This window comes from Halichoerus grypus, chromosome X (genome assembly GCF_964656455.1).
Source record: "Halichoerus grypus chromosome X, mHalGry1.hap1.1, whole genome shotgun sequence".
Taxonomy (NCBI): Eukaryota; Metazoa; Chordata; class Mammalia; order Carnivora; family Phocidae; genus Halichoerus; species Halichoerus grypus.
The window spans coordinates 66,556,176-66,579,312 of NC_135727.1; the positions used below are offsets into that span (position 1 = coordinate 66,556,176).

General features: G+C 36.4%; 1 long non-coding RNA gene across 4 annotated transcripts in view; it reads left to right on the plus strand.

Moving 5' to 3' along the window:
• Positions 1-23,137, plus strand: part of LOC144380360 (uncharacterized) — a 233,008-nt gene that overhangs the window by 41,571 nt on the left and 168,300 nt on the right. The window contains exons 4-5 of one of the 4 annotated variants that reach the window (XR_013444496.1): positions 20,698-20,824; positions 21,497-21,643. The exons of the other annotated variants lie outside the window; for them this stretch is intronic. This is a non-coding gene — a long non-coding RNA (uncharacterized LOC144380360). Of the gene's footprint in view, positions 1-20,697; positions 20,825-21,496; positions 21,644-23,137 lie in introns of those variants that run through there. 4 annotated transcript variants of the gene reach the window in all.

The following is a 23,137-nucleotide window of genomic DNA, read 5'->3' on the forward strand; positions in this document are numbered from 1 at the left end:
GATATCTTTGATTTCACTTCAAACAATGGAGGCCCATTTTTTCTATGATGTTTCTAAATTATTGCAGTGATAGGCTCAGCTATTTTGTGTACATCCAGGGTACACACCAGACAGCCAATTTGCTTTGCAGTAACTATGACAACCTGAATTTTGTCAGCAGGATCAACATTCCTGAGTAGAGGGCCCAATGATTTGTTTCAGAATAAAGGAAGCCTTCTAAAACCTGATATTTGCCAGTAAGAAAACCTTATGAATGAAAACTTCGGGAAGCTGAAATATAAGTTCCAGGGAGGGATACATTCAGGGGATTTTGCTGGGAAGGAACTCATTTATTGTATAATTAGTGTGTGTATCTCTGTGTCTGTGTGTCTGTGTTTGTGCATCTACTCTGAAAGTATAAGAGTAAAAAGTGCCCTTAAGACATCTGGACTAGATCAGAGATTCTCTGAGTTGGAAGGGATCTTGTTTTTTAAGATTTTATTTATTTATTTGTCAGGGAGAGAGAGAGAGAGAGCACAAGCAGGGGGAGCGGCAGGCAGAAGAGCCCGATGCGGGACTTGATCCCAGGACTCTGGGATCATGACCTGAGCCGAAGGCAAACACTTAACTGACTGAGCTACCCAGGCGTTCTGGAGAGGATCTTTATATTTTTTCCTTTTCAAATTTTTATTTAAATCCTAGTTAGTTAACATATACTATAACACTGGTTTCAGGAGTAGAATTTAGGGATTCATCACTTACATATAAGACCCAGTGCTCATCATAACAAGTGCCCTCCTTAATACACATCACCTACTTAGCCCATTCCCTACCCACCTCCTTCCATCAAACCTCAGTTTGTTTTCTACCCTTAAGGGTCTCTTATGGTTTGTTTCCCTCTCTCTCTTTTTTTCCCCTTCCCACATGCTCATCTGTTTTCTTAAATTCCACATATGAGTGAAATCATATGGTATTTATCTTTCTCTGACTGACTTATTTCAGTTAAGATAATGCACTCTACCTCCATCTACGTCATTGCAAATAGTAAGATTTCATTCTTTTTGATGGCTGAGTAATATTCCACTGTGTGTATGTGTGTGTGTGTGTGTGTGTGTGTGTGTGTGTGTGTGTGTGTGTATATATATATATATATATCACATTTCCTTTATCTATTAGTCAGTCAATGGACATTTGGGCTATCCCCATAGTTTGGCTATTGTTGACAATGGTACTATAAAAATCAGGGTGCATGTATGCCTTTGAATCTGCATTTTTGTATCCTTTGGGTAAATACCTACTCGTGCAATTGCTGGGTCATAGGGTAGTTATATTTTAACCTTTTTAAGGAATCTCCAAACTGTTTTCTCGAGTGGCTGCACCAGTTTGCATTTCCACCAACAGTGCAAGAGGGTTTCCCTTTCTCTGCATCTTTGCCAACATCTGTTGTTTCCTGAGTTGTTACTTTTAGCCATTCTCACAGGTGGGAGGTGATATCTCATCTTGGTTTTGATTCATATATTCCTGAAGATGAGTGATGATGAGCATCTTTTCATGTGTCCGTTAGCTATCTGCACGTCTTCTTTGGAAAATGTCTATTCATGTCTTCTGCTCATTTCTTAACTGGATTATTTGTTTTTTGGGTGTTTGAGAAGTTCTTTATAGATCTTAGATACTAGCCCTTTATTTGATATGTCATTTGCAAATATCTTCTCCCATTCCATAGGTTGCCTTTTAGTTCTGTTGACTGTTTCCTTTGCTGTGAAAAAACTTTTTACCTTGATGAAGTCCCAATAGTTCATTTTTGCTTTTGTTTCTCTTGACTCTGGAGATATGTCTAAGCAAGAAGTTGCTGTGGCCGAGGTCAAAGAGGTTGGTGCCTGTGTTCTCCTCTAGGATTTTGATGGATTCCTGTCTCACATTTAGGTCTTTCATCCATTTTGAATTTATTTTTGTGTGTGGTGTAAGAAAGTGGTCCAGTTTCATTCTTCTGCATGTGGCTGCCCAGTTTTCCCAAAACCATTTGTTGAAGAGACTGTCGTTTTTTCATTGGATATTCTTTCATGGTTTGTCAAAGATTAGTTGACCATACAATTGTGGGCCCATTTCTGAGCTTTCTATTCTTCTCCATTGATGAATGTGTCTGTTTTTGTGCCAGTACCATACTGTCTTGATGACTACAGCTTTGTCCTATAGCTTGAAGTCTGGAATTGTGATGCCTCCAGCACTGATTTTTCCTTTTCAGGATTGCCTTGGCTATTTGTGGTCTTTTGTGGTTCCATACAAATTTTAGGATTGTTTGTTCTAGCTCTGTGAAAAATGAGGGTCATATTTTGATAGTGATTGCATTAAATGTGTTGATTGCTTTGGGTAGCATAGACATTTTAATAATATTTTTAAAAATTTATTTTAATTTATTTTTAAAAAGATTTTATTTATTTATTTGAGAGAGAGAGAGTGAGAGACAGAGAGATCATGAGCCGGGGGAGGGGTAGAGGGAGAAGCAGACTCCGCACTGAGCAGGGAGTCCGATGTGGGACTTGATCCCAGACCCTAGGATCATGACCAGAGCTGACGGCAGATGCTTAACCAACTGAGCCACACAGGCACCTTATTTTAACAATATTTGTTCCTCCCATCCATGAGCATGGTATGTTTTTCCATTTCTTTGTATCTTCTTAAATTTCTTTTATAAGTGTTCTATAGTTTTCAGAGTACAAATCTTTCACCTCTTTGGTTAGGTTTATTCCTAGGTATCATGGATTTTGGTGCAATTGTAAATGGGATTGATTCTTTGATTTCTCTTTCTGCTGATTCTTTATTGGTATATAGAAATGCAACAGATTTCTGTACATTGATTTTATATCCTGTGACTTTGCTGAATTCATATATTAATTAGTTCCAGCAATTTTAGGGGGGAGTCTTTCGGGTTTTTTACGTAGAGTATCATGTCCTCTGCAAGTAGTGAGAGTTTGATTTCTTCCTTGCCTACTTGGATGCCTTTTTAAAAATTTTTGTTGTCTGATAGCTGAGGCTAAATCTTCCAGTACTATGTTAAATATAAAGGTGAGAGTGGACATCCCTGTCTTGTTCCTGACCACAGAGGAAAGGCTCTCAGTTTTTCCCCATTGAGGATGATATTAGCTGTGGGTCTTTCATATGTGGCCTTTACGATGTTGAGGTATGTTCCCTCTGTCCCTCCTTTGTTGAGTGTTTTTATCAAGAAAGGATGCTGTATTTTGTCAAATGCTTTTTTGGCATCTATTGAGAGGATCATATGCTTCTTACCTTTTCTTTTATTAATGTGGTGTGTTACGTTGATTGATTTGTGAATATTGAACCAACCCTGCAGCCCAGGAATAAATTCCACTTGGTTGTGGTGAAAAATTTTTTTAATGTACTGTTGGATCCTATTGGCTAGTATCTTGGTGAGAATTTTTGCAACCATGTTCATCAGGGATATTGGGTTGTAATTGTCTTTTTAGTGGGGTCTTTGTCTGGTTTTGGAATCAAGGTAATGCTGGCCTCATAGAAGGAGCTTGGAAATTTTCCTTCTATTTCTATTTTTTGGAACAGTTTGAGAATAATAGGTATTAACTCTTCTTTAAATTTCTGGTAGAATCCTCTCAGTAGCCATCTGGCCCTGGACAGTTGTTTGTTGGGAGATTTTTGATTACTGATTCATTTTCTTTGCTGGTTATGGGTCTGCTCAAATTTTCTATTTTTTCCTGTTTCAGCTTTGGTACTTTGTATGTTTCTAGGAATTTGTCTATTTCTTCCAGATTGCCCAGTTTGTTGGCATATAATTTTTCATAATATTCTCTCATAATTATTTGTATTTCCGTGGTATTAGTTGTGATCTCTCCTCTCTTATTTGTGGTTTTATTTATTTGGGTCCTTTCTCTTTTCTTTTTGATAAGTCTGTCTAGGGGTTTATCAATTTTATTCATTCTTTCAAAGAACCAGCTCTTAGTTTCATTGGTTTGTTCTATTGTTTTGTTTGTTTGTTTGTTTCTATATCATTTTTTTCCTCTAATCTTTATTATTTCCTTTCTTTTGCTGGTTTTAGGCTTTTTTTTTTTTTTTCCTGTTCCCCTTCTAGCTCCTTTAGGTGTAAGGTTAGGTTTTGTATTTGAGACTTTTCTTGCTTCTTGAGTTAGGCCTGTATTGCAATACTTCCCTCTTATGACTGCCTTTGCTATATCCCAAAGGTTTTCAACGTCATGTTTTCATTTTCATCTGCTTTCAGCTATTTATTTATTTCTTTTTTAATTTCCTGGTTAACCCATTCATTCTTCAGTAGAATATTCTTTTACCTCCATGTATTTGTTGTCTTTCTAAATTTTTCTTGTGGTTAATTCAAGTTTCATAGCATTGTGGTCTGAAAATATGCATCGTACGAGCTTGATTTTTTGTACTTTTTAAGGGTTGATTTCTGACCCAGTATGTAATCTATTGTGGAGAATGTTCTGTGTGCTTTTGAAAAGAATATGTATTCTGCTGCTTGAGGATGAAATGTTCTGAATATATCTGTTAAGTTCATCTGGTCCAGTGTGTCCTTCAAAGCCATTTTTTCTTTGTTGATTTTCTGGCTTGATGATCTGTCCATTGCTATAAGTGGTGTTTTAAAGTCCCCTGCTATTATTGTATTGTTATTAATGTTTTATATTAGTTATTTTTTGTTTGTTATTAATTGTTTTATATATTTGGGTGCTCCTTTTTAATTTATTTTTTATTTTTTTATTATGTTATGTTAATCATCATACATTACATCATTACTTTTTGATGTAGTGTTCCATGATTCATTGTTTGCATATAACACCCAGTGCTCCATGTGGTACATGCCCTCTTTAATACCCATCACCAGGCTAACCCATTCCCCCACCTCCCTTCCCTCTAGAACCCTCAGTTTGTTTCTCAAGAGTCCATGGCCTCTCATGGTTCATCTCCCCCTCCAATTTCCCCCCCTTCATTTTTCCCTTCCTGCTATCTTCTTCTTCTTTTTTTACCATATAATGTATTATTTGTCCCTTGTTGGGGGCATAAATATTTACAATTGTTAGATCTTCTTGATGGATAAACCCCTTGACTATGATATAATGCTCTTCTTCATCTCTTGTACAGTCTTTGGTTTAAAATCTAGTTTGTCTGATATAAGTATGGCTCCTCCAGCTTTATTTTGATGTCCATTAGCATGATAGATGGTTCCTCATCCCTTCACTTTCAATCTGCAGGTGTCTTTAGGTCTAAAATGAGTCTCTTGTGGGCAGCATATAGATGGGTATTGTTTTTTTTATCCATTCTGGTACCCTATGTCTTTTGATTGGAGCCTTTAGTCCATTTACTTTCAGAGTGATTTTTGAAAGACATGGATTTCGTGCCATTGTGTTACCTGTAAAGTTGGTATTTCTAGTGATGTTCTCTCTTCCTTTCTAGTCTTTGTTGCTTTTGGTCTTTTTTCCCCACTCAAAGCATATCCTTTATTATTTCTTGCAGGGCTGATTTAGTGGTCATGAACTACTTTAGCTTTTGTTTGGGAAACTCTTTATCTCTCCTTCTATTCTGAATGATAGCCTTGCTGGAAAGAGTACTCTTGACTGCATATTTTTCCCTTTCAACACATTGAATATATTATGCATCTTTCTTTTGGTCCAAGTTTCTTTGGACAGATCTGCTGTTAACCTGATCTGTCTTCCCTTGTGGGTTAAGCATTTTTTTCCCTTGTTGCTTTCAGGATTCCTTCCTTGTCTGTGTATTTTGTGTATTTGATTATGATATGTCTTGGTGGTGGTTGGTTGGCTTTTGTTGAATTTATTGGAAGTTCTCTGTCCTTCTTGGATTTCAATGTTGTGTCCTACCCAGATTAGTGAAGTTTTTAGCTATAATTTGCTCACATAAACCTTCTGCCTCTTTTTTTCTCTCTTCTTCTTCTGGGACTTCTAGAATAAGAATGTTATACTTTAAGGAGTCACTGAGTTCCCTAAGCCTTCATTCTTTCTTTCCTTCTTTTCAGCTTCATTATTTTCCATAACTTTATCTTCTGTATCACTGATTAGTTCCTTTGCTTCTTCCATCCTTGTTGTTATGGCATCCAATTGGATTTGCATCTCAGTTACAGCATTTTAAATTTTCTTTTGGCTGGTTTTTAGTTCTTTTATCTCTCTAGTAAGGGATTCTCTAGTGTTTACTATGCTTTTTCCAAGCCCATTTAGTATCCTTATAATTGTTCTACAATCTGTTTCAGACATCTTACTTATATCTGTATTGATTAAATCCCTGGCCATGACTTCTTCCTGTTCTTTCTTTTGGGGTGCATTCCTCCATCTTGTCATGTGTTCCAGGTCACTGTTTTTTTGGGGGGTGTGATTGTTAGGAAAGCCTGTTATATTCCTGCTCCTAAGAGTAAAGGCTATATTAAGAAGAGGTTAAAAAAGGGGGGGTGTCCTATATGCACTCTGCTGTTGTTTTTTGGCTGCTCCTACCCTCAGGTCAGTCCTCTTCAGAGTTTCTTCTTGCCTGCAGTGGGGGGTGTTTGGACCTTGTCCACTATGTGGCAGGTTTAACTAGGTGTGTTTTGGTCTGCTTGTAAAAGAAGCTAGATCAAAAAAACAAAACAAAACAAAACAAAACAAAAAAACCAGAGAGACAGAGATGCTAGATCTTATTTCCCGTAGAGCTGAAGCTTTGCAGCACTCTATAATAGGTAAACTTGATGCGTGTGAGGGGTTTGTGCTGGTCTTCTGGGGGAAGGGCTGTGGCTCTGATTCTCAGGAGGACTTGCCCTAGTGGAGATGCACCTGCAGGGCACAGCAGGGTGGGATTTGTTGTAAGTGGCGCCGGCTTCCACTTGGGGGCGCTGTTTTGCTCGCTGAATTTAGTCAGTGCTGATAGGCAGAGGGGAAAGTGGCATTGTTCCGCTCTCTCATTCCTGGAGTGGGAAGTTCAGGCACAACACTCTTCAGGAAGCCCTCACAGAATAGCAAACAATCACCTCTCTTGTGTACCTGGCTTCTGTCAAGTCCCTGCCTTCACCCTGTGTCCAAGCTGTCTGCCTGCTAGGTGACCCAGTACTATGTTTTATCTCAGGCACAGCTGGGTTTCAAAACCAAATTTTAGGGATCAAGGCAGCACGGATCAGTCCTGATCCTCTGGGTGGAGGTCTCACTGTGCTTTTGCCACTTGCTGGTTTGTCTCAGAAAAGCAGTACAATGGTTCAGAGTTTAAAGTGCAGCAAAAAGGCACTGAGGTTTGCTGCCCTCAGCTGGTGTCTTTGTTTCTATGCTAGGGAACAGGCAGCATGTTGGCACTGCCTGTTCTTTTGTCCCCAGAGAGGCTGTTCCACTTCTCACAAATGCACTCCAAGAAGGGGAACTGTTTCTCTCTGTACGACCCAGGAGATCCTCAGACCATGCTGTCCACTCCCAGGTCTCTGCCCTTCTTCCCTGCAGGAGTACTGCTAAGCCTGCCAGGGATGACCCCAGCGATGGTATGGACTTCTTAAACTTCAGACTTTGTGCTCTGCTGCTTATAATAACTTGCAGTAGTCAGCCCCTCTCCTTTTCTCAGTCAATGGTTTTGAAGAAGAATTTTTCTTGTGCACTCCCCTGCCTGCTGCTTCACTCTTTCTCTCTCTGTCTCTCACTCCTCTCTCCATGATCAGGACTCCCTCCCCTTCACAGCAGCTGCAATTCTTTTCTCTCCCAAATTAACTCTCCGTAGCTCCTACCTTCCACAGTGGTCGTTTCTCTACTTGTAGATGTGCAGTTTTGTTTTCTCAGTCCTCAGATCGATTTCTTGGATGTTCTAAATGATTTGACATTTATCTAGCTGTGTTTGAGGGATGAGGAAAGCTTAGGGTCCCCCTACTCCTCCACCATCTTAACTCCTCCCAGATCTTTAATAGTTAAGCAGAAAGTACACCCCATTCCTTAACTTTCAAGTTTTAATTACTCTGTGAAATTCTTTTCTGATAGTTATCCAGCCTCTGGTTACACACTTGGAGTTCAAGGTAGTCGCTCACAAGGCAGCCCATTCCATTTTTGTACTTCTCTTATTTAGACAAAGCACAGTGTTATTTAAACAATACGATCTTTTTATTTTATTTTATTTTTATTTATTTATTTTTTTTTAAGATTTATTTATTTGACAGAGACACAGCGAGAGAGGGAACACAAGCAGGGGGAGTAGGAGAGGGAGAAGCAGGCTTCCCGCGGAGCAGGGAGCCCGATGCGGGGCTCGATCCCAGGACCCCGAGATCATGACCTGAGCCGAAGGCAGACGCTTAACGACTGAGCCACCCAGGTGCCCCACAATACGATCTTTTTAAAGTTAGATCTGGATTTGAATCCTGACTCTACACCTTACTGGGTGATACTGAAGAAGTTCCTTTATCTCTTTGAACTTTTAGCAAATTCTCCTACATATATGCCTCTACCTGGGCCCACATAGGAACTTGAGATCTTCTCAATATCACAAAAAATATTTTAAATCAGAAGAGCAATGATTAACCAGTAAGTACTTTGCAATAAGGCTTTAATCATTGCTTATTATTGACTCAGTATCTTCCAAGCTGGATATAATTTCTCCATGTAACCATACTTAATCAACTCTGAAGAATGTTAGTATTTTCAAAACTTTCAAGTCACCCAAGCTATCTCAATAACAGCTCTTCCTAACAGCAGACAGAATATGTCCCTCAGAAGCAGATGTTTCTTCTTATCCTGTCTCTACACTTTTGTTCGTGCTGTGCTCAAAATTTGAAATGCCATTTCATTCTCTTCTCGGTCAATATAAATCCTATTCATTCTTCAGGGTAAGATTTAATTTTAGCCTCTATCATGAAGCCTTTCTTGATCATTCCCAAACATAAGGCTCTCTTCAAACACATGGAATTGATCATACACATTATAGCATTTTCCCTAGTCATTAGAAAAAATTCTTTAAAAAAAAAATTCCTATTTGCGGCATACCTACTATGTGCCAAAATTTATAAGGAATACAAGAATATACATAAACAACGTCTTTGAACTAGTACACAGAAATAGCTAATTAGTGGACTTGAAACAAAACCAGTAATGGAGCAACACAATTTTTTTTATTAGTTTCAGGTGTACAATATTATGATGAAACAATTCTATACATTTCTTAGTGCTCATCAAGTTAAGTGTACTCTTAATCCCCTTTATCTATTTCACCCATTCCCACCCACCTCCACTCTGGCAACCACCAGTTTATTCTGTATATTGAAGAGTCTTTTTTTTGTTTGTCTCTTTCTTAATTTGTTCATTTTTTTCTTAAGTTTCCCATATGAGGGAAATCATATGGTATTTGTCTTTCTTTAACTTATTTCATTTAGCATTATACCCTCTAGGTACATCCATGTTGTTGCTAATGTCAAGATTTCATTCTTTTTTATGGCTGAGTAATATTCAATCGTATAGATATTCCACATCTTCTTTATTCATTCATCTATCAATGGATACTTGGGTTGCTTCCATAATTTGGGTATTGTAAATCATGTTGCAATAAACACAGGACTACATATATCTTTTTGAATTAGTGCTTTCATTTTCTTTGGGTAAATGCCCAGTAGAGCAACAGAAATGTTTTAATTATAACTTCTAGTAAGAGGTAGATATTGTTGGTAAAGCCTGGGAAGTTTTGATCTGAGAAAAGATAAGATATGGAGTAGAGGGGGTTTGAAACAAACAGGATAGGCTTGAGGTTTCCTGGGACTAGGGTTTCCAAGAAAAAACTAAAGAGCTCAAAGCTAAAAGTGGCTGGAACTGGAAAAATAGGATCTTGTATGTTGAGACAACATGAAACTTCTGGTGTTTCCTCTGGCTTGTAAGTCATCACTCCTGTTCTCATAACAAGAAAAAAGGAACAAACTAAACATCAATAACCCTTCTTACATGCACTGGAGAATTGAGATCTCAGAGAAAACTGCTACCCCCCTAACTGGATAGTCAGACGGGAATACAGAGAAACACAACTTATTAGAGCAAAAGTCCAGGAGCAGAAACTGCCACTGGAAGTGATACTGAGTCAGGAAAACAAACTGTAATCAACACATTGTTGGAGGCTCAGTGTGGACAAGCTTGTTAGTTAAAAACTCCAGAAGGGATCAGTTTTAGGGGAGCTCCCACATTTTCTTGAGTTTTATCTCTAGGAGCCCTACCAAATTTTCACAGTGAAGATAAAAAAAAAAAATCCCCTTGTGCTTCCAGCAGAGGAAGGGGGAAAAATAACCATTTTGAACTATGCCCAGAAAATTCTGCTCTTTTTAACAAGACCTGCCCTCAAGGGAAACTATTCTAACAGAACCTAGTGGACTGAGATTTTACCAGAGTCAAAGTGATCAGGGGGAAAGGAAATACCAAACTCCAGCCCCCTCTAGGCTTTCGGTCTCACCTAAGGGGGTAAAAACTGAGAAGCACTTGTGAAGATCATGGCCTAGTAGTGGAGGTTCACTAAAAGACTGAGCCTTAATCATAGGACTATAGAATGCTTCTCTTCTCCCCACACCTCACCATTACATCAAGAGTGCTTTTGTATAATAACAGAGAAATGCAGCTGAAAGAACTGTGTGTCTCAGATATTATTTAAGAAGTCTCAGGGTGCCTGGATGGCTCAGTCAGTTAAGCATCTGCCTTCAGCTCAGGTCATGTTCCCAGGGTCCTGGGATTGAGCCCCATGTCGGGTTCTCTGCTCAGCAGGGAGTCTGCTTCTCCCTCTCCCTCTGCCTGCCTCTCCATCTCACTCCCCATCAAATAAATAAATTAAAAAAATCTTTATAAAAAAAAAAGAAGTCTCAACAGAAGAGAGAGAAAAATAAAAAAACAAGTGCACCAGAAGAAATTTTAGTCTCTGACTTCTACAGCTAAAGCAAATGGTAAACACAAACACCTAGCAAACATAAAACCTCACAGTAAAGGCCTATTTACCTCAGTTCCTTTTACTTAGTAAATCATGTTTGGCTATTAGTAAAAAATTAAAAGATATACTAAAAGACAAAAATTAAAAATAAAAACCCCACAGTTTGAAGAGATAGAGCAAGCACCAGAACCAGACTCAAATATAGCAGAGAGGTTGGAATTATTAGACTGAAAATATAAAGCAACTATATTAATATGATAAAGGCTGTAATGGAAAAAATGGACTGCATGCAAGAACATATAGGTAATTTGAGCAAATATATTGAAACTCTTTCTTAAGAATCAAAAGGAAATGCTAAAAATCAAAAACTTTGTAACAGAAATAAAGAATAACATTTGATAGACACATCAAAAGCAATAGACTGGACACAGCTGAAGAAAGAATCAATGAATTTGAAGGAATGTCAATAGGAACTTCTAAGAATAAAATGAAAACAGAAAAAGAATGAAAAAGATAGAACAGAATATGCAACCTGTGGGACAATTACAAAAGGTGTAACATATACACAATGCAAATACTAGAAGAAGAGAGAAAAGAGCAGAAGAAATATTCAAAGTAATAATGATTGCAAATTTTCTAAAACTAATGAAAGACATCAATCTAGAGATACAGGAATCTCACAGAAGACCAAATAGGATAAATACCAAAAAATATATTCCTAAGCATATCATAATGAAACTAGAGAAAATCAAAGACAAAGGAAAACTTGAAAGAAGCCAGATGAACAAAGCACCTTATCTACAGAGGAGCAAGGGTAAGAATTACATCAGATTTCTCTTCAAAAACTATGCTAACAAGAGGAGTGGAATGAAATATTTCAAGTATTGAAAGATAAAGCCCATGAACCTAGAATTCTGTATCCAGAGAAATTATACTTCAAAATTTAAGGAGAAATAAAGTCTTTCTTAGACAAAAATTGAGAGAATTTATCACCAGTGGATATGCTCAAAAGTTCTTCAGAAATAAGGGAAATGATATAGGTCAAAAACTTGGATCTACATTAAGAAAGAGCACTAGAGAAGGAATAAATGGAGGTAAAATAAAATATATTATTTTTTATTCTTATTTTATGTGATACATCACTTCAAAATAATAAAGTAACAATATATTCAATAATTATAGCCTATGCATAATTGAAATGAATGACACCAATGCTATAAAAGATAGGGAGAATGAATTGGGAATGTTCTGTTATAAGGAGTTTGTACTACCTGTGAAGTGGTATAGTGTTATTTGTGGTTTTTTGGAAGGTGTTTATTTTTAAATTTTTTTAAAATTTTAGTTGACACACAATATTATATTCATTGTACTTGGATGTACTTAGTGTACTAGGATTAGTTGTAAATGTAAATTGAAAATTCTAGGGCCACTACTTAAAAAAAATTTTTTTAAAGTACAATTGATATGCTAAGAGGAGAGAAAATGGAATCATATAAAATATTTAAGAGCAAAAAGGCAGAAATAGAATGACAAAAAAGAAACAAAGAACAAAGGCAACACAGAGAAAACAGTAACATATATAGGTAGATATTAATTCAACTATATCATAATCACTTTATATGTCAGTGTTCTAAATACCCCAATTAAAAGACAGTCTTAACATTAATTCAAATAGATATATCCACCCCCTATATTTGTTGTAGCATTATTTACAATCGCCAAGATATGGGAGCAACCTGTGTCCATCAATAGATGAATGGATAAAGAAGATGTGGTATATATATATATATATATAATTGAATATTATGCAGCCATAAAAAGGGATGAGATCTTGCCATTTGTAACAACATGTATGTATCTAGAGGGTATTATGCTAAGTGAAATAAGTCAGACAGAGAAAGACAAATACCATATGATTTCACTCATATGTGGAATCTAAAAAATAACATAAATGAATAAACAAACAAATAGCAGAATCAGACCTATAAATAGAGAGAATAAACTGATTGTTGTCAGAGAGAAGGAGGGGGATGGGCAAAATGGGCAAAAGGGAGTGGGAGATACAGGCTTCTAGTTATGGAATGAATAAGTAGTGAAATAAAAAGCACAGCATAGGGAATATAGTCAATAATATTGTAATAGTATTGTTTGGCGACAGATGGTAGCTATACTGGTGGTAAGCATAGAATGAGGTATAGAGAAGTTAAATCACTATGTTGTACACATGAAACTAATGTAACATTGTGTGTCAACTTTAGTCAAATAAAAATTTAGAGTCTTTTAGAGTGGATTAAAAAAAAGACTCAACCCTATGTTGTTTACAGGACACCCATTTTAAATATAAAGACAAAGATAGATTTAAAGTAAAGGAATAGAGAAAGATATACCATGCTAACATAATCAAAAGAATGCTGGAAGAATTATAATAATAAAATATATATTTATTAAAATAATAAAAGACAAAGATGACCTCAAAGTAATGGAAATTATCAGGGATAAACAAGGCCATTATGTAATGATAAAGGGGTCAATACTCCAAGAACACAAAAAAATCCCTAATATGTATGCATCTAATGACAAAGCATCAAAATACATGAGGCAAAAACTTATAGAACTGCAAGGAAAAATAGATGAGCCCACTATTATAGTTGGAGATTTCAACTGTTGTCTATCTTATGTGATAGATCCAACAGGCAGAAAATCAGTAAGGCACAGTTGAATTGAACAGCACCATCAATCAACTGGATTACCAAATTCTAGAAGTATTTTATAGAATACTTTGTCCAACAACAGCAGAATGTACATTCTTCTTTAGCTCATGCAGAATATTCACCAAGATAAACCTACATTGTGGGTCATAAGACATACCTTAACAAATTTTTCTAAGAATAGAAATAAAAAGTATGTTCTCAGATCTCAATGGAATTAAACTAAAAATCAGTAACAGAAAACTGGTTGGAAAACCCCACCATACCTGACTATTAACACACTTATTCATAACACATAGAACGGAAGAAGTTTCATGAGAAATTTTTTTTTTAAGATTTCATTTGTTTATTTGACAGAGAGAGACACAGCGAGAGAGGGAACACAAGCAGGGGTAGTGGGAGAGGGAGAAGCAGGCTTTCCGCTGAGCAGAGAGCCCGATGTGGGGCTTGATCCCAGGACCCTGAGATCATGACTTGAGCCAAAGGCAGACACTTAATGACTGAGCCACCCAGGCACCCTTCATGAAACATTTAAAAATATTTCACATTAAATGAAAAAGTATAACATCAAAATTTGTGGGATGCAGCAAAAGCAGCACTTAGAGGAAAATTTATAGCAGTGAATTCATATATTAGAAAAGAAGAAAGATCTAAAATCAATAATCTAAGCTTCTATCTTAGAAAACTAGGAAAAGAGCAAATTAAATCCAAAGTAAGCAGAAGAAATTAAGTAGTGAAAATTAGAACAGAAATCAATGAAATTGAAAATAGGAAATCAATAGAGAAAATTAACAAAACTAAAGCTATTTCTTTGCAAAAATTAATAAAGTTGATAAACCTCTACCCAGGCTAAGAAAAGACACAAATTACTAATACTTGAAATGAAAGAGGGACCATCACTACTAATCACATTAATATTTAAAAGATAATAAAGGAATATTATGAACACAAAACACAAAAACTCTGTGACCACAAATTTGATAACCTAGATGAGATGGACCTATTCCTTGAAAGATGCAATCTACCAAAACTCACATAGGTAGAGATAATGTGAATAAGCCTGTTTGTAGTAAAGAAATTAAATCAATAATATTCTTCCAAAACAGAAAGTACCAGACATAGATGGGTACGCTGGTGAATTCTACCAAATATTTTAAAAAGAACATATACGCAACTAATGAATCATTGAACACTACATCAAAAATTAATGATGTACTATATGTTGGCTAATTGAACTTAATAAAATAAATAAATAAATAAATAAATAAATAAATAAATAAAACATACCAATTCTGTATAATCTCTCCAAAAAATAAAAGCAGAAAGAATATATTTTTTTTACATTGCTTAGGGTTTTTTTTTTTATTATGTTTTTTTAAATTTTATTATGTTATGTTAGTCACCATACAATACATCATTGGTTTTTGATGTAGTGATCCACAATCCATTGTTTTCATATAACACCCAGTGCTCCATGCAGTACATGCCCTCTTTAATACCCATCACTGGGCCAACAAATCCCCCCTCCCCCCTCTTCCCTAAAACCCTGTTTGCAGTCAAATGCTCTACCAGAGCTATACCCCCTAAAACCCTGTTTGTTTCTCAGAGTCCATAGTCTCTCATGGTTCATCTCTCCCTCCAATTCCCCCCCCCATTTTTCCCTTCCTTCTCCTAACATCCTCCATGCTATTCCTTATGTTCCCCAAATAAGTGAAACCATATAATTGACTTTCTCTGCTTGACTTATTTCACTTAGCATAATCTCCTCCAGTCCCATCCATGTTGATGTAAAATTTGGGTATTCATCCTTTCTGATGGCTGAGTCATATTCCATTGTATATATGGACCACATCTTTTTTATCCATTCATCTGTTGAAGGGCATCTCAGCTCTTTCCACAGTTTGGCTATTGCGGACATTTCTGCTATGAACATTGGGGTGCATATGGCCCTTCTTTTCACTACATCTGTGTCTTTGGGGTAAATAACCAGGAGTGCAATTGCTGGGTCATAGGGTAGCTCTATTTTTAAATTTTTGAGGAACCTCCACACTGTTTTCCAAAGTGGCTGTACCAGCTTGCATTCCCACCAACAGTGTAAGAGGGTTCCCCTTTCTCCACAACCTCTCCAACATTTGTTGTTTCTTTCCCTGTCCATTTTTGCCATTCTAACTGGTGTAAGGTGGTATCTCAATGTGGTTTTGATTTGGATTTCCCTGATGGCTAATGATGATGAACATTTTTTCATGTGTCTCTTAGCCATTTGTATGTCTTCTTCAGAGAAGTGTCTTTTCATATCTTCTGCCCACTTTTGGACTTTATTTGTTTTTTGGGTGTTGAGTTTGAGAAGTTCTTTATAGATCTTGGATACCAGCCCTTTATCTGTAGTGTCATTTGCAAATATCTTCTCCCATTCTGTGGGTTGCCTCTTTGTTTTGTTGACTGTTTCCTTTGCTGTGCAGAAGCTTTTTATCTTGATGAAGTCCCAAAAGTTCATTTCTTAATGAATTCCATAATTCAGCATGATATAGTAGAAAGGACACAACTAGAGTTCTAGTCTTGGCTTATATTACTTATTAGTATGTATAAATCACTAAACCTCTTTGAGCTTCAGTTTCTTCATTAGTAAAGTATGGTTAATAATACTGTTGTGGACTGAATTGTATTACTCCAAAATTCACATGTTGATGTCCTAACCCCTACCATGTGATTGTACTTGAAGATAGAACCTTTAGGGAGGTGATTAATATTAAATGAGGCATAAATGCCTCCTAATCTACTAGAGGATTGGTGACCTCATAAGAAGAGACACTATAGACCACTCTTTCTGCACAAGCACAGAGGGAAGGCTATGTGAGGACATAATGAGAAGGCAGCCAGGAAGAGAGATCTCACCAGAAACCATCCCTGGCACCTTCTCCAGGACTTCTATCTTGAACAACTGTGTGAAAATAAATTTGTGTTGTTTAAGCCACCCAGTCTGTGGTATTTTGTTATGGCAGCTCCAGCAGACTAATACAAATATCTACCTCTTAGTGTTGTGAACACCAATTCAAAAAAGTGATCTTTGAGGATGGTAACAGTTTTATATAAATGTTGAATATTCTTATTAATAATCCTCCTTTTCGTACAACTAGGGCATTTAAAACTGTAATAGTTAATAGTTAACTATGCTATATGCCACAACTTATTTACTTTTAACCTTCACTGTTTAATTTCTAACACTGTAGTAAATCAACTCTGTTTGACAGATACTGTCTTGATAATACACTACAGAAGATTCAGGTTGTAGAAAAAGACAAGGGGAAAGGACACAGTCCAATATTTCAGTCTAAAGAGCAGATATTCTTTTTTTAAAGTTTTTAATTCCAGTTAGTTAACATACAGTGTTATATTAGTTTCAGGTGTACAATATAGTAATTGTGTACTTCCATACATCACACTGTGTTCATCACAAGTGCACTCCTCAATCCCCATCACCTACTTAACCCATTCCCCCACCCACCTCCCCTCTGGTAACCATCAGATTGTTCTCTATAATTAAGAGTCTGTTTCTTGCATTGACTCTTATTTTTTTCCCTTTGCTTGTTTGTTTTCTTATTAACTTTGTAGAATGCTTTTTTCTCCATCTTTTGAAATGATCATATTGTTCTTATCCCTTCTCTTATTGATGTGAAATATCACATTGATTGATTTGCAAATATTGAACCACCTTTGCAAACCAGGAATAAATCCCAATTGTTTGTGGTGACTGACTTTTTAAATGTATTGTTGAATTCAGCTTGCTAGTAATTTATTGAGAACATTTGCATTTTTGTTCATCAGGGATATTGAACTATGGTCTCTTTTTCAGTGGTGCCTTTATCTGGTTTTGGTATCGGGGTAATGCTGGCCTCATAGAATGAATTTGGATGTTTTTTCCCCTTTCCTATTTTTTGGATCAGTTTGAGAAGAATAGGTATTAACTTTTCTTTAAATGTTTGGTAGAATTCACCTGTGAAGCTATGGGGTCCTGGACTTTTGTTTGTTGGGAGGTTTTTGATTACTGGCTTAATTTCTTTGCTGGTTACCAGCCTGTTTAAATTTTCTATTTCTTCTTGTTTCACTTTTGGTAGTTTTTATGTTTCTAGGAATTTATCCATTTCTTCTAAGTTTTCCAGTTTGTTAGCATGTAGTTTTTCATAATATTCTCTTATGATCATTTGTGTTTCTGTGGTGTTGGTTGTTACTTCTCCTCTCTCATTTGTGATTTTATTTGAGTCCGTTCTCTTTTTTCTAGAATTTTGTCAATTTTATTGATTTAAAAAAAACCTCCTGGTTTCATTGATCTGTTTTATCATTTTTTTTAAGTTTCTATATCATTTATTTCTGCTCTAATCTTTATTATTTCCTTCTTTCTGCTGGCTTTAGGTTTTGTTTGTTCTTTTTCTAGCTCCTTAAGGTATAACATTAGGTTATTTATTTGGGATTTTTCTTGTTTCTTGAAGCCTGTATTGCTATAAACTTCCCTCTTAGAACCACTTTTGCAGCATCCTAGAGGTTTTGGGTTGTTTTGCTTTCATTTTGATTTGTTTCCATGTACTTTTTAATTTCTTTTTGATTATCTGTTGACCTATTCATTGTTTAGTAGTATGTTATTTAACCTCCATATATTTGTCATCTTTTCAGATTTTTTCTTGTAGTTGACTTTTAGTTTCATAGTGATGTGATCAGAAAGTATACATGGTATGATTTTGATCTTGAATTTGTTGAGGTTTGTTTTGTGGGTTAATATGTGCTCTCTTCTGGAGAATGTTCCATGTGCACTTGAAAAGAATGTGTATTCTGCTGTTTTAGGATGAAATGTTCTGAATACGTCTCTTAAATCCATCTCTTCCATTGTGTTCATTCAAAGCCATTGTTTCCTTGTTGATGTTCTGTTTAAATGATCTGTCCATTGATGTGAGGTGTTAAGGTCCCCTACTTTTATTGTGTTATTATTGATTAATTACTTTATGTTTCTTATTAACTGTTTATGTATATGGGTGCTCCTATGTTGAGTGCATACATATTTACAATTGTTATATCTTCTTGTTGGGGTGTCCCTTTTATTATTATATAGTGTCCTTCTTTGTCTCTTATTATATTTTTTGTTTTAAAGTCTATTTTGTTCAGTATAAGTACTGCTACTCTAGCCTTTTTTCAATCAAGATTTTATTTAAATTCAAGTTAGTTCACATATAGAAAGAAAGAAGAAAGAAGGAAAGAAGGAAATATTAGTTTCAGGGGCAAATTTATTGATTCTTCAGTTGCATATAACATCCAGTGCTCATCACATCAAGGGCCCCCCTAATGCCCATCACCCAATTACCCCATCCCCCCACCTGCCTTCCTTCCAGCAACCTTCAGTTTGTTCCCTATAGTAGAGTCACTTATGGTTTGCTTCCTTCCCTGTCTTTATCTTAATTTATTTCTCCTTCCCTTTCCCTATGTTCATCTGTTCTGTTTCTTAAATTCCACATATGAGTGAAATCATATGGTATTTGTCTTTCTCTGACTGACTTATTTTGCTTAGGATGATACATTCTAGTTCCATCCATGTCATTGTAAATGGCAAGATTTCATTCTTCTTGATGGCTGAGTTATATATATATACCACATCTTCTTTATCCATTCATCAGTTGACAGACATTTGGGCTCTTTCCATGTTTTCCATGTTTTGACTATTGTGGATAGTTCTGCTATGAACATTTATATCCATTTCCATGATAGATGTTTCTCCATCTTCTCATTTTCAATCTTCAGGTGTCTTTAGGTCTATTATGGGTCTCTTATAGGCAGAATATACATGGGTCTTCTTTTTTAAATCTATTTTGTCACATCATGTCTTTTTATTGGAGCATTTAGTTCATTTACTTTCAAAGTAGTTATTGATAGATATGTATTTATTGCCATTTTATTACTTGTTTTGTGCTTGTTTCTGAAGATTTTCTCTGGTCCTTTCTTGTCTTTCTCTACAAAGCAGATATTCTAAGCTTGGGTTGTGACAATGGAACATACTGGCCTGTGGGATCCCCCTAATTTGAAAGTGTTCCTTGTATGTTACTTTTAAGATCTCATTGGGACCTGTGTTAAAGACTAGAACATAGCTCCATATCCTCTCTATTTTATCTTTCTTCCCTCTTTAACTCCAAAGTATTAAAGCTATATGCTCTTTGTTTTTTCCTTCAAAGGCATTATTCAGGCACCAAAAACAGAAATGGAAAGAGACAGGTTTAGTCCAAAGCACCAGTTTCCATTACCTTAAGCTGCCTCAATGGTTTTTCTTAGGGGGTAGAATTTCTCACACTTGGTCTCAGGCCCACAGTATATGCAATACTTCAATCAAATTGCTTGCGACATATTGGAGTGAGTGCTTAGGAACTATGAGTTCTTCATATATTAAAAGAAGGCTGAATACTTCTCACATAGGCACTGAAGTAAAGAGGGGAATAGTTTTCAAAATTCCTACTTGTCATGGGAGTTATACTCCAATGTTGAAAGTGTTCTGTTTTACATAAAACACAAAGATGCACAGTCACAGACTATACTGGAAACTATAGATTTCAAGAGTGTCATTCAAAATCCTCCACACTCTGGTCCTGGCCTGTTTTTCTGTTCTAATCTATTATGCTTACTCTTTCAGTTTAGTTCCATATATATTTATTTGAGTGTTTGTGATATACTTATTGGCCACATCCTAGGCCCTGTAGATGAACAAACCAATCTATCTACAGTCCTTTCTGCAAGAAGCTCAAAAGCTCATAGTCTCAGAGGGGAAAATTCTAAAGTGGTCTTGCATGGTTAATGGGATTATAGGAGCCTGCTCCATGTAAATAAGTCATGCATGAGGGAGCCAACCCTGTTCCATTCTTGGCCACTGGTTTTTCTGACAGCCTTAGGAGGCCATAGGGAATAGAGAAGAGAACTTAGATATGTGAAGTGTAAGTCATGGGTTCCAGCCCTATTGTGTTGATTTTGGGCAAGTCATTCCTCGCAAGATATACAAAGTAATACTATTTTCCTGCTTAACCAGAAGGAAGAGTGGAACAAACTTCAAGGAATGAGGTATAACCATCAATGATTTTTTTCCTTATGGTGAATATTTGTTCCTGAATAGGTTTGGCCCTTCCAACAATTTTGAGAGAAGCTTGGAAAACATGAAATGTGCTGACATTCCAGCAGTCTTGGTGTGTGCAAAGTTTTCAACCTGTAATCATCTAGGAATGCAATTATGGGAATATCAGGTATCCAGATTCCACCTGTGTTTCTCCTTGATGTCCCATTTGGCCCTAAGACATCTGCTATAACAGATGTGTGTGTGTGTTTCAGCTGATAGAGGGAAAGATGTCTGGGTGAAGGGAAGGGGTACTGCTGCTGTAGATCAAAGGCATTTGAGATAACAAGCATTGGGGGTTCTGCACTGTTAGCAATGGCCTCCATTCCTTCAGGGATTTCCAAGGAAAAAGGGTAAGGATGAGATGTGAAGAAGAAAGAGTGGAAAGACTGTTGCTCAAATGGAACCTTGGTATTTGGTAAAAAGGATGTTTGGGAGGTCAAGATACTTGGATTCTAGTCCCAGTTCTGTCATTGACTTGATATATGACCTTGGGAAAGTAATCTCTTAGTTGTGACCCTCAGTTTCTTTATATTAAAAAAGTGGCTGGATTAACTGATTTCCAAGGTACCTTCTCACTCTGACCTTCAATACTTTGGGTCCTCAAATTTCTTTAGAGAGGGAGCAAATACCAAGACTGTCAGATATCATAAACAGAAAGTTAAGGAATATAAGATAATAAAAGAAAATAATTTTACAGTACAAAAACAGAAAGTATGAATTGATGCATTGTGTTATTAGTATTTTACTCTATGTACTTTCCAGATTTCCCAGGATAAATATCTTGTCTTATTTTCCCTAGAAACAATCCAAATATCCTGGTAATTGCAATGTTTCACCATTCCAATTGAATCTCCTAAACTGCCTCATTCAATCAGAAATGATTTCAGAACATCATTGTTTTTCATTAGAAAATCAGAGAGGGAGAAAAACCATAAGAGACTCTTAATTATAGGAAACGAACTGAGGGGAGGTGGTGGGGGGGATGGGGTAACTGGGTGATGGGTATTAAAGAAGGCATGTGATATAATGAGCACTGGGTGTTATATGCAACTGATGAATAACTGAACTCTACCTCTGAAACAAATGATATACTATATGTTAACTAATTGAATTTCAATAAAATAAAATTAAAAAAAAAACCAATGTCTTATTTTTGCTTCAGAAAATATGGTTGCCATAACTCTGTAACACTCACCTCATCTTTTCTTTCTAGGTTATTTCTCATGCATATCAAATTTTTGATTAGTATAAATAATATTCAAAGCAATTGAAACTTTCTTTAAATATAATCTACATGGATCACTTACTACTCACAAATGACATGTGTTTGGGAATATAAAGAACCATGCTTAAAACTAGACATTTACAGTGGATGCTTGGAATAGACAAAGAGGCAAACTAGGCTTCTCAACTATAAGGTTCTGGAGATAATTACAGGGCAGAAGAATCTGGGGAGTGGGAAGGAATAGCTGCAGAAGCAGGGAGAAGGAAGTTTCAAATATCTCTTATGTGTGGCCTCTGTTGGTGGGGACTGGGAGCCAGAAGGTTTGGACTTAGGTGAAGTAGAAAGTAAATGATTCCTGCCTGAATTTTTATCTCCAGCCCAAACCTCTCCTGAGTCCAACACTAGAATTTCAAACTGCCTGTTCCATCTCTCAGTATGGCACCTCAAACTCATTCATCTTCCCTTTAAGACCCTTTTCTTCTCCTGAATTCATTGTTCCTATAACTGGCACCATCATTTTTATTTTCCCAATCACTAAGACTAATAACTTTGGCAATATCTCTGATTCTACCATTGCCTCACTAAATTTAGTCAGTTACCACATTATGTGGATATTCCTCCATCATATCTCTCATGAGCAAAAACTCCTATGCATACTCACTATCACCACCTTCATTTAGGCCTTCATAATTTCTCATTTCAAATATATATTTTAAAGATTTTATTTATTTATTTGACAGAGAGACATAGCGAGAGAGGGAACACAAGCAGGGGGAGCAGGAGAGGGAGAAGCAGGCCTCCCCCTGAGCAGGGAGCCCGATGCAGGGTTCGATCCCAGGACCCCAGGATCATGACCTGAGCTGAAGGCAGATGCTTAATGACTGAGCCACCCAGGCGCCCCTCATTTCAAATATTTTAATAACCTTTTATCTGGTCCATTCTTTTTAAACCTTATCAACTTCAATCAGTAAAAACCTAGAGCAACCTTTAGCTTAGTTTCTTTTCCCACCAGTAGTTCCACCAGTAGTGTTAGACCAAGTTTATGGGACAGTGGTATTCTCAGTTTTTATTGGTACATATGCATTTTTAAATTGAGAGATATGAAGAAGGAATAGCATTAGTTTGCAGGACTTCATGAAATAGAGGAAATTTCAGGAGTTTTAAGTGGACTAAGATGCTTGCATAATTAGATTTGTGTCTAACTCTGAAGCACTC